The sequence below is a fragment of the Bison bison genome, unplaced genomic scaffold (assembly GCF_000754665.1).
Source record: "Bison bison bison isolate TAMUID 2011002044 unplaced genomic scaffold, Bison_UMD1.0 scf7180017864108, whole genome shotgun sequence".
In the NCBI taxonomy this organism is placed as follows: Eukaryota; Metazoa; Chordata; class Mammalia; order Artiodactyla; family Bovidae; genus Bison; species Bison bison.
This window is the reverse complement of record NW_011494680.1, coordinates 3,165,196-3,177,383: the sequence shown is the minus strand read 5'-3', so window position 1 is coordinate 3,177,383 and position 12,188 is coordinate 3,165,196. Positions and strand designations below refer to the sequence as shown.

The 12,188-nt window shown below is 49.3% G+C and overlaps 1 protein-coding gene across 2 annotated transcripts in view; it reads left to right on the top strand.

The window, feature by feature from the left end:
* Positions 1 to 7,662: 7,662 nt before the first annotated feature.
* The window catches only part of ZHX2 (zinc fingers and homeoboxes 2), a 161,432-nt gene continuing 156,906 nt past the window's right edge, over positions 7,663 to 12,188 (top strand). The window contains exon 1 of one of the 2 annotated variants that reach the window (XM_010838925.1): positions 7,663 to 10,882. The gene's annotated coding sequence lies outside the window, so the exon portion shown is untranslated. Of the gene's footprint in view, positions 10,914 to 12,188 lie in introns of both variants that reach the window. The other variant, XM_010838924.1, reaches the window with a different exon arrangement.

Sequence of the window (12,188 nt, the reverse complement as noted above, 5' to 3'; positions counted from 1 at the left end):
TTTTAAAAAGTAATTTGAGAATAGCATTGAAACATGTATATTATCATATGTGAAACATTTCCGGTCCAGGTTTTATGCATGAGACAAGGTGCTCAGGACTGGTGCACTGGGATGACTCTGAGGGGTGGGAGGAGGGGGGTTCAGAATGGGGGACAGATGTACACCCATGGCTGATTCATGTCAATGTATGGCAAAACCCACTACAATATTGTAAAGTAATTAGCCTCCAATTAAAATAAATAAATTTTAAAACATAAATAGCTTCACATCCACCCATTTAAAATATACATTCTACTGACTTTTAGTGTATCTACAGAGCTATGCATCCATCACTAGGGTCTAATCTTCGAACATTCCCATCATCCCAAACAGAGATCCTGTGCCCCTTGCCAGTCATTCTCCATCCTTGTCTCCCTCGCCAACTCTAGACAACCACTAATCTTCTTTCTGCCTGTATAGCTTCGCCTTTACTGACGTTTCATATAGAAGGATTCATAAAGTACGTGGTCTTTCATATGCTTCTTTGACTTAGCATGTTTTTGCAGTTCCTCCATGTCACAGCATGCAACAGGACTGCATATTACTTCATGGCTAAATGATATTCCATTGCATCCGTATACCACCTGGGGCTGCCATAGCCAAATACCCCAGACTGGGTGGCTTAAAGGACAGACATTTATCTTGTCAGATCTAGAGGCTGAAAGTCCAAGCTCAAGGTGTCAGCAGGTTTGGTGGCTCACAAGGCCTCTCTCATTGGCTTGCAGCCGCTGCCTTCTCTCCACATCCTTGCATAGCCTTTTCTCTGCGCACGTGCCTCCATAGTGTCTCTTCTGAGTGTTCAGTTTCCTCTTTTTGTGAGGATTGGACTAGAGTCCACCCTTACAGCTTCATGTTAACTTAATCACCTCTTTGAAGGCCTTGACTCACATTCTGGGAATAGGGCTTTAGCTAATGAATTTGGGCAGGACACAGTTCATATCATACCACAGTGGTGTCGTGGGCCGTTTTGTTTATTCAGTGACCTGCTGCTGGGCAGTTGGGTTGTGTCTCCGTCTGCCCATTATAATAACGTTGCTGTATCTGTGTGCAGTCTCTGTGTGGACATGCGTTTTCATTTCTCTTAGGTGGCTATCTGTGTGTGGAAGTGCTGGGTTTTGTGTTTAACGTTTTGAGACACTGCCACACCATTCTGGCTGTTTCCATTTTACATTCCCACCAGCAGTGTATGGGGATTCTGATTTCTCCATATCTTCCCCCACCTCCTGGTATTACCAGAAGCTCCGTTTTACAGGTGAGGAAACTGAGGCACCAGGTGGGGAAGGTCAATCACAGGGCTAGAGAGGAAAGGAAACAGGCTTTGCACACACACACACCACACACACCAGTCTGACCAGTTCCCTACCCAGGCCTGGGACTGATTAGCAAATGAGTCCCCAGTGTGTGGCATCTTTGATGGCGCTTGCTCTCAGGGTCAGCAAGTGCAGGCTCAGCACCCAAGAGGGAGGGGGTGCCTCCTTAAACGTTGCATCCTGGTTTGCTACTTGCCTCACCTTTGTCCTGGCCCAGCCGCCACCCTGCTCTTGTGTGTGGGGTTCTGTGCTCCATGTCAGGGTTGGGGAGGGATGAGGGTGGGGACACTAAAGACAAAGCCACCATCCCTGCCTGGGAGGGGTCCTCAGTCTGGCTGGAGAATTTGTGCATTTGCATCTCCACACAGTGAGCCGACCTGGACCTGCGGAGGCAGAGTCCCTGCACACAGGGTTGCTGTGCAAGATCACAGGGGCTCGTACCTGTGAGAGACTTCCCTGGTGGCTCAGTGGTAAAGAACCCACCTGCCAATGCAGGAGATGCAAGTTCAGTCCCTGGGTCGGGAAGATCCCCCTAGAGGAGGGCACTGCACCCACTGCAGTGTTCTTGCCTGGGAAAGCCCATGGACAGAGAAGTCAGACAGGCTACAGTCCATATGGTCACAAAGAGCTGGACCCAGCTGAGTGACTACATAACAACCACAAACACCTGTGAGGGACTGAGCACAGCACCCAGCACCCAGGCAGCGCCTGGAAATGCTGACCAGCACCATGGCGTTGGCACAGACGCACCTCACACCTGCGTCTGTGAGGCTGCCCGTGAGTCACTGTGGTTGAGGGAGGGCCTGATGCTTTGGGTCTGTGACTGGCAGCCTCATCCCCACCCCTCGGGAGAGCCGTCACCCAGCGACCAGAGAGTGACCTGAAATGAAGGAAACTGACCATCCACGCCCTCTGCGGACCTGCTCCGCCTATCCTGGGAGTGGTGGGTCCATCCACAGAGCCCAGCACTGGCTCTCTTTCACCTCTCGTGTTTCCTGGCTGGGCCGCAGGCACTCCCAAGTCTGGCTCTGTTACCACCAAAGCCAGAGTGCAATTCCTGTGCTCGCAGGTTGAGAAAGTACTTGATGGATAGTACCTGTGGGGATCAGGGTGAGGCAGGGAAGGGATGTTCTTTCAGGGTTGGGGAGGCATATGATTGATCCTAGTAGGATATTTGGGGACTCAGTTTCAAGATATCTGGATATAGAAGATGTTTCAGTGAAAGAAATGACAAGAGACTTCTTGCTCTGTTTGGTCAAAGGCCACATTGATTCTGCACATGGCTTAAATAGACTCACCTCTCTTAATAGTTTTTCTTGGAATATAATTGCTTTATAATGTTGTGTTAGTTTCTGGCGTACAACAACATGAATCAGCTGTACATATACATATATCCCATCCCTCTTGAGCCTCCCTCCCACCACACCCCCATCCCACCCCTCTTGGTCATCACAGCACCAAGCTGAGCTCCCTGCGCTCTACAGCAGCTTCCTGCTAGTTATCTGTTTTACACATGGTCGTGTAAATGTCAGTGCTGCGCTCCCAATCCGTCTGTCCCATGCTCCCTCTCCCCTCTCTGTCCACATATCTGTTCTCTACATCCTGTATCTGTATTCCTGACCTGCAAATAGCTTCATGTGTACCTTTTTCCTAGATTCCATATATATGCATTAATATATGTATTTGTTTTTAATCTTTCTGAATTACTTCATTCTGTATGACAGACTCCACATCTCTACAAATGACCCAAATTCGTTCCTTTTTATGGCTGGGTAATATTCCATTGAAAATATGTACCATATCTTCTTTATCCATTCATTTGTTGATGGACATCTAGGACTGATGTTGAAGCTGAAACTCCAATATTTTGGCCACCTGATGCAAAGAACTGACTCATTTGAAAAGACCCTGATGCTGGGAAAGATTGAAGGCGGGAGGAGAAGGGGACAACAGAGGATGAGATGGTTGGATGGCATCACTGACTCAATGGACATGAGTTTGAGTAAACTCTGGGCGTTGGTGATGGACAGGGAGGCCTGGCGTGCTGCAGTTCATGGGGTCGTGAAGAGTCAGACAGGACTGAGCGACTGAACTGACTGAACTGAGCTTGCTTCCTTGTCCTAACTATTGTAAATAGTGCTACAGTGAACACTGAGGTATATGTGTCTTCCTGAATTATGGTTCTCTCAGGGTATATGCTCAGTAGTGGCATTTCTGACTCAGTGGTCCTGCCTTGGGGGACGGCGGCTTGCTGGCAGTTCAGACCTCCTGGCTAGCGCCCTCATAGCTCTGCACGTGCACCATGCCAGCCACACAGCTGCATGGAGCCTGGGTGGCCTGTGCCGTGGTGTCGCTGTGTGTCTCGCCAGTGGTCTCAGGTACGTTCTGGCACTGTGACAAGACCTCTGTCTTGCTGGACACAGGCATTTACACTTTGATCCCCACACCCCCACGCCCATCCCCTGCTACCTGAACACCTAGCTCTGGTTGAGTGGTGGCTCAGTAACCACTGCTCAGTTGATAAACAGAATCGAATAAAATATAATCTGTATGTGTGTTGAGATAGGAGTGGGGAGTCATACTGGGTCTGACTACCCAAAAATGAACAGAAATTTTTCTGGAGTTGGTTTTTCAGTAAGAGAGAAGGAGGAAGTCTTAAGGGAAGGAATACGTGTCATGGCCGATGTCACCATTCCCTCCCCGCCTCCACTCCAATGACATGTGGCTCTAAAACACCAAATCTGATCGTGTCCCACTGACCTCCGAAAACCTCCCAGGAGTCATAAACCCAAATGCTCTTAGGGGGTTTTCAGGCAACAGAAACAAGTAAAGGAGTCAGTTGTAGGACAGTAGGAAGTGATTGTGCATGCTAAGTCGCTTCAGTCCTGTCTGACTCTTTGTGACCCCATGGGCTATGGCCCGCCAGACTCCTCTGTCTATAGGATTCTCCAGGCAAGAATACTGGAGTGGGTTGCCATTTCCTTCTCCAAGGGATCGTCCCAATGCAGGGATTGAACCCATTTCTCTTGTGTCTCCTGTTAGCAGGGAGGTTCTTTACCAATAGCATCACCTGGGAAGTGGTAGGTAGTAGATCAAAGTAGAAAGCACATGTCCAGCTGAAAGGCACTCAAAAACCCCAAATCAAAACCATTTGAGTGGACTTTCCTGTCCATGCCAAGGACTGCTGTTTAATAACTTCTGACCCATAGAACCAAGTCCAGATTCTTTGAGAGCTGACCTCTACCCACCAGACATATTTTGCCATAACCGCTTCCCACTCCACCATGTGCCCCACACTTCAGCCATTCAAGGCCGAGCCCTGAACCCCGCATGCTCCACCTTCTTTCCCTTTTCTTTCCTTTTCTACATGTAGGTCCTTCTCCCCAGCAAGACTCATCCCCCAGACTTAGCCGTTCCCTGGTGGCTCAGACAGTAAAGAATCTGCCTGCAGTCAAACCTGCAGGAGACCTGGGTTTGATCCCTGGGTCAGAAAGATTGCTTGGAGAAGGGAATGGCAACTCACTCCAGTATGCTTGCCTGGAGAACCCCATGGAAAGAAGAACCTGGCGGGCTACAGCTCATGGTGTCAGACACAACTGAGCGACTAACACTTTCACTCATTCCTGCCCTGGAAATAACTGCTTAGAAATCCTAGCATGTGGATTTTGACCTTTTTGCACCTCTGTCTCCCTGAAAAACCGTGGACCAACCTCCGCCCCAAAGGAGAGTTTCCTCTTTGTCTTCATGTTCCCAGCACCAACCCAGAGCTGGCCCCGTGAGCAGGTTCCAAATGACTATCCCTCGAGTGACTGGTTGGTTCTACAAATGAGTGAATGATCATCGGGCCTGTTTGGGAGCCTGTGCTCTGGGTCAGAAGGAGGTAAAGTAGCAGTTGCTACCCGCTGCTGCCCCTAGTGGCTGGCGTTGCCAGTGCCTGGAAGGACAGTCACTGGACCATTTCGTCACAGGAAGCTGGCCAGACGGCTTCCGTCCCAGGCTGCCTTTGTCCCAGGTTTGGGGGCCTCTTGGCCAAATTCTGACGATCTGCCTGCCTCCCTGGCTCCGCCCAGCTGCCTCATCTGAACATCTGGCCTCTGTGCGCATCCTGGGTGCACTTCTTTCCTCTGACGTGGTGGCAACCTTTGTTTCCTTCCAGGAAGACCGTGTCCACTGTCCTGTGTGGCACCCAGAGCAATACCGCAGGATCTTTCTACCACTTCCAATAGTAAACAAACTCTTTTTTTTTTTTTTTTTGGCCAAGTCTGAACTTGAAACCAAACTCTAAAGGTGGTAGAAAGAAGGACACGCATTGATTGAATGCCTGCTGTATGCCAGCCATTGAGCCAAGCATGTTGTCTAACCTACCTTATTTAATTTCTTTCATTCCCCCAGCGACACCACTTGGTAGAAATTTTTATACATTCGACATCTGAGGAAAGTGAGCCTTTATGAAATTAACTTGATTTAAAGCCAGACCTGAGTGATCTCAGAGCCCAGGTACTTGCCACCCTACAGAGCTGGTGTGTTAGTTAGAGGTTATGAAGACTGTGTTGAGTGCCTCAGTGAGTGGGATACGCAGACGTGGACCCTGCATTTCCTTCCAGAGTTTACTATTTTGATTATAAAAGGCTGCATGGCTAGAGTGAGTAACAGAGGCATCTTTTCTCTTTCCTTTAGAAGGCGCTTCCTGGCACTAACACAGATCCTCATTCTCAAGAAATGTCCTCATGCAGTATTTTAAAAAAAGAATTGTATTTATTTACTTATTTTTGGGTTGAGCTGGGCTTTTGTTGCTGCCCAGACTTTAGCTGCAGCAAGCAGGAGCCACTCTCCAGTTGCGGTGTGAGGGCTTCTCATGTCGGTGGCTTCTCTCGGGGCTGAGCATGGGCTCTAGGGTGTGCAGGCTTCAGTAGTTGTGGTTCCTGGGCTCTGGACCACAGGCTCAGTAACTGTGGTGCACACGCTTAGTTGCTTCATGGCACGTGGGATCTTCCCAGACCAGGGATCAAACCCGCGTCTCCTGCTTTGGCAGGCAGATTCTTTCCCACTGAGCCACCAGGGAAGCTCCCTTACACAGTTTTGTCACCAATTTATTTTCCTCTACGGAGGGAAGAAAAAAAATATATTTGTCTCAAGAGAGATGGCCAGTTTACTAAATCTTACAGGATCATCTAACGGGTTAGGAAAAATAATTGTTGAGATTTAAATTATGTGTGTGTGTGTGTGTGTGTGTGTATAATAGAGAATAACTGGCCTGTGACAGACAGGCATGAATGCTCGAGAACAAGCACTGAGTAAGATGTGTTAGTAGTCAGGTTAGGCTAAGCTATGATGCAGTGACAAATAAACCCTGATATCCTACTGGCTTAACCAAACAAGGATTATTTCTGACTTTCATGAAATGCATCAAAGGGCAAGAGCTCTTCAAGGTAGCTGTGACTTAGGGATCCAGGCAAGCTGAATTTTTTTTGGCCGCATCATTTCAAATTGGCTTTCAGGCTCCTAGAGAGGAAAAGAAGACTAAAGAGTCACATATACCCTCTTTAAACGTGTCAGTTCTGCTCACACGACCCTGCCTAACTGTAGGGAATCTGGAAGAGCACAGGGGAACACATGGATGTTTGTCAAGTAGGATGAGTCTCTATCCAGCAAAGTCCTGGGCTCACTGGCTGTGTTGAGTCTCATGGAGTAAAGATTACCAGTAGCAAAGCCCCAAGCTGAACAGAACTTCCTGCCACTTAGTCGAATGCCACTTCTAGCTCTAAGAACAGTGTCCAATTGTCCTGCCCAATGGTATGTGAGGAAGTGGTCCTGATGATCCAAAAGACCACAAAACAAATTTTTTTTTTGCAGCATATTTATTTTTCTTACATTTTGTGGAGTACTAATCCAACTTGGTTCTGCCTTAAGCATCCAGTCTGGCACAAAGGAAATTAAAATTTAATGAGGCCCTAATTACTGCCAAGCATGAATGCTACTGAGTACAGGAGTAACTCTAATGGCTGGTGTTTACCATGAGTGAGCATGCGTTGTGCCAGGTGGATTCTCAGCACTGGTGGACGAATTTATATACTCCCCCACCTCCCCTCGGAGGACCTGACCATTCCTTTCCTCCCGAGAAAGGCCTGGTTATCTGCATGTAATAGATGAGGAAATTGAGCCTTGGAAGATGAAGGAACACAGCCAGGAAGGGATAGAGCTTGCTGAGCAGGATTGTTGTTGTTGTTGTTCAGTCCCTAAGTCGTGTCTGGCTCTTTGTGACCCCACGGACTGGATCACACCAGACTCCTCTGTCTTCCGCTATCTCCCAAAGTTTGCTCACGTTCACGTCCACTGAGTCAGTGATGCTGTCCAACCGGCTCATCTTCTGTTGCCCTCTTCTTTTGCAAGCAGGATAGCTGATAGCCAGCACTTGACTCGTGAGATTGGGAGTGTGTGGGGGATGCAGGAAAGGCCAGGGATTAAATATTAGTGTCATTTGGGAAAGTAGTTGAAAGCTTTTTGTGGATTCAGCTATGCATATACATTCCAGCATCACCGACTCAATGGACATGAGTTTGAGCAAGCTCCGGAAGTTGGTGATGGACAGGGAAGCCTGGCGTGTTGCAGTCCATGGGATTGCAAAGAGTCGGACACGACTCAGTGACTGAACTGAACTGATACATTCCGGGGGAGGTGAAGGCAGTGTCAGAAGTGTTCTGGGTGTTGGACACTTTGGTTATTCATACAACATGTATTCCAGCTCCTACTATGTGACAGGCACCATGCAAAACACTAGGAATGCTACGGTGGTGAAAAAGATTCTACTTCAATCTAGATTTATTTTTCTATGAAACTTTCTAGATTTATTAAATGTATTTTTAAATTAATTTTTTAAATATTTTTATTTATTTGGCTACATCAGGCATTCTTTGTGGCATTAAGAACCTTTAGTTATGGCATATGGGATCTAGTCCCCCAACCAAGGATCGAACTCAGGACTCCTGCTTTGGGAACACGGAGTCTTACCCACTGGACCACCAAGGAAGTCCATAAAAGTCCTTGAAAAGTAACTTAAGAACCTTGATCCTAACATCCTGCCCAGGAATGGCCATGTGTTTGAATCTTAGCTCTGAAAACACTGAATGTAGCCCCTGGGGCTCTGCTCAGAAAATAAATACCCTCTTCAACAAGTGGATCCCATAGTCAACCAGCCAAGCATTTGTTGGTTATCACCTTTGCATAGTTCCTGTCTTGAACAGTCAGCCAACCAATATGAACCCGTAGCCTCCAAGATCATCTAGTCCAACCCTCTGAGGTCTTACAGGAGAGGAAACCCAGGGTTGTAAAAAGCTGAAGGCCCTTCAGCTACTTTAAAAGGTTTCAGTGTCAAATCTGGCTCCAGAATGATGCAATGAAACCAAAAGCGCTCCTCTCTCCTCTACACTTACATTCGGGAATGTTAAGATAGAGTGTTTCACCTCTCTGAGCTCTTAACACCTATGCCCATAAGCCTTTCCACCAGCCCAGAGCGCCCAGGGCAGGAGAGCTAACAAGCCCGTCTCCCCACCCAACTCCTAGGTTTAAGCGGGAGGAAGTGAAGACATTCTTCCCTCCGATACAGAAGGTAAATAACACCTGCAACATCAAGTTACCAGCAATGGGAACTGGACTAGAACCCTGTGCATTTTGCTTGTGCTTCATTTTTTTCTTTCTTTTTTTCTTTTTCAGTACTAGAATTTCACGCCAAGTTCTCTGACCAAGTTACTCACTTCAGATTGGAGCAGGGGTGGGGCAGGTAGAAGAGATATAAATCCAGAGAAATCTATTAAATATCGTTTTGGTGAACTTCACATTTTGTAGCTGGTCTGATGTCCAATAAATCCTAGTGTGTCCTGGTTACCTCTGTGGGGTAGAGGGCTTGGTTGGAGTGAGGCTGGTTGTCCAAGGAGGGAGCCGGACGGTGCCCAGTCTTTCTACTGGGAGAAGCTCTCGTTCTCAGCGACCCTGCTGGATGCTGATGTGTGGTCAACTTTTTGTTTCTAACCTTCTGGTTGAGTCCCAACCACCTGCCTCCCACCAGCCCTCTGCCTTTGCTTTGCCCAAATAACGGCATTGGAATTTACTTTTGAGAAAAAGAAAATGCTTTTGGTTTTTGGTAGCTAGTCCAGTATAGCTGGAGTCTGTCTGTCTTGCAGTTCAGGTGACCTTGACGACAGAAGAGGCTGGTCACCACTGGGTGTCTTTCACCGTGCCCCTTTGCATCCTGCTCTCTTCCTCTGTCCTGGGTTCATATAGAACTGGTTGCCGGCGTCATGGTGGCCCCCTAACTTTTCTGCTCTGCTCGGTGCCCACAGAGGAAGCTAGCATGGGGCCTGTAACCCTTGGCTTCTGCAAAAACAGTGGGAGGGTGGAGGGGGAGGTGGTGTCTGGATCCTGGATGGCACAGTGGAGCCCCCAAGCTGTCATGGCCACCCCTGTGCTCAGTAAATATTTGTGGAATTCCTGAGGCAGGCAGCACCAGTGGGCCCACCCTGACCCTTATCTGGGAGGTGAGCTGTTGGAGATTTGACATTCCGTCGTTTGTTCTGGCAGCTGATGAAACGTCTTTGCACCACATGCTCTCCGGCACCCAAAGTGCAGGTTAACGGTGAAAGGCTTACATTAATCGTGAGAATAGCTAGTGGTCACTTAGCTATTAGTTGTTTTTTTTTTTCCTGAAGGGGGCCAGGAGATGAAAATCCTATTAAACTCCAAGAGCTAAAGAACAAATAACTTGTTTTGTTTTGTTTTTCCCCCTTTCAAAACCGTGTGGGAGGCTTGCCTGAAAGACTTAGAAAAACAAAACAAAAACCTACGACTGGAAGTTGTATCGTGTGTAGATAGGTGCGCACACACACAAACAGAACTAAAACAGCACAGCTGGGGAGATGAATATTTTTGAGTCTTTTCTTTGCCGGTGCCTAGGTATTTGTAACCAACTTTAACAGCAGAAAATAGACATTACAGCTGATAGTCTGTTTTAGAAGTTCCATGTTGTAGACCTCCAACTCTGTAAATCAAGGCTTTCAAGGAATGAAAAGACTAGACATTGGTGGTTGAAAATAACAATGCGTAGAAAAATTCCTGCCCCTGGGTTTGCAGGGAGGGTTTACTTATTGCAAATTGCCTACTTCATTCTGGCTGTCTGTAATAAAACTCTCAGGGCAGCATGGGAAGGTTGTCATTTTTAGCAAAACAATTAATTAAACATATTCCAGCACATTTCCCCCATAATGCCCCTTTCTTGTGAAATGGAGTGTCGGAAGTTGGGTCTGACAGCTGTCCTCACGAACAGGTTTTTTGACCCGGGGCTGCTGTCTGGGGACTCTGGGAACCGAGGGCGGTGTTTTCAGCTCAGAGGAGAACTCTACAGACTAAGGGAGCAGAGCTGTTCAGCTGCGTCCTCCGAACCCCAGAGGCACACTTGGAGGAAGGTGGCTGCCACTTCCCAGCCTTCTCTGCCTTCCCGTTTGGAAGAGTCGATGTGGAACTTTCCCACTCTTCTGGCACGAGTATGTGTCCTGAAAGAAATTCCATACACAGGTGAGGGTCGGGAGGCCTGGGGTCTCGAGCTGCCTGCTGACTCTGAAGGGGCCATCCGCTCCCTCTCTGGCCACAGGGTCCCTGCTCGTCAAGAAGACGTGGGCTCACAGCCTGGGGGTCACTGTTCCTCGCAGGGGTCTGGCGCTTGGGTTCCCTCTGCCCGCCCTGGGCTGGCAGGGCTTCTACAGGTCAGGCTGCCTGTCAGAGGCCCGCTGCCACCCTGGCTGCCTCAGCGGAGCCTGTTGACTCAGATCTTTCTGGAAGCCTTGAACGTTAAGAAACTGCCCAGGGAACTGGTGTGACGTTTCCTCGGGAAGCCCCCTCGTGTGTGGAGCGGGAAGGCTGCTGTGTGCAGCTCTGGAGGCGGTGGGCCTGGGACAGATTTACAGGGAAGAAGGAAGAAAAGGGGAAGAGAAGGGGCAGCTGGCGGGAGGGGGTGGGGGGAGCGGGGCTGGCATGCTCTCAGGGTCCAGTGCCTGCTTGAAAAGTTAATGGGCTGGCTCAGTGAGGGTGAAGGGGGAAAGCTGGCCTGCCGGCCGCCCTCCCGGCCCTCAGCCTCTGGAATGCTCTGTTTATTTATGGCTCCGTGGAAGCCTGATGCCTGTTTCTCTTGGGAAATCACTTCTTCCAGGGCTATGGGAGACTAGCAGGATGTCTCCAGAGAAATCTCTCCCCCAGCCCACCAGCTGGAGCATTTGGGGGACTGGGGGAAGGCCGCGGGAGATGCTTTCGGAGAGAGGAGGAAGGGAGCCCGCAGGTGGAGGTGGGGGGCTTCCAAGCGGTCCAGCTGAACGAAGACCCTCTGCTTCCCTCTTTCCGATTCTGAGCCTGGGAAGGGGGTGGGGACTCCGGGCTCTGGGGACTTAAAAGTGAAAGCAGCCAAGCAAAAGCCCCCACCGGATTTCCCTCGCCCTTCCCCCGCCCAGCCCAGCAAACAACCCCCAAATGACACCCCGGAGCAGAGGTGTGAGAGCTCGCAGGGGGCGTGAGCTAGACTTGGCGGTTTAACCATCTGGCGTCTTTCTGCGCTAGGCTGTGACGGTGGCTCTGGGCGCAGCTCACACTCCGTGCTCCTCCTGGCCCACTCCGGGAACGGGCTGGACCTCAGTCCGCTGTCACCTGCACAGGGAGGTGCTCTCTGCTCCCCGTCATCCCCCCACAGCAGGATTTCTTCACCTCGCCGCTGGTGACCCTTGGGGACAGGCCTCCTGTGCGTTACAGGGTGTTGGTACTAGGAGCGCCTTCCCTCCAGTTCCCTTCAAAAGCGTCTCCAGG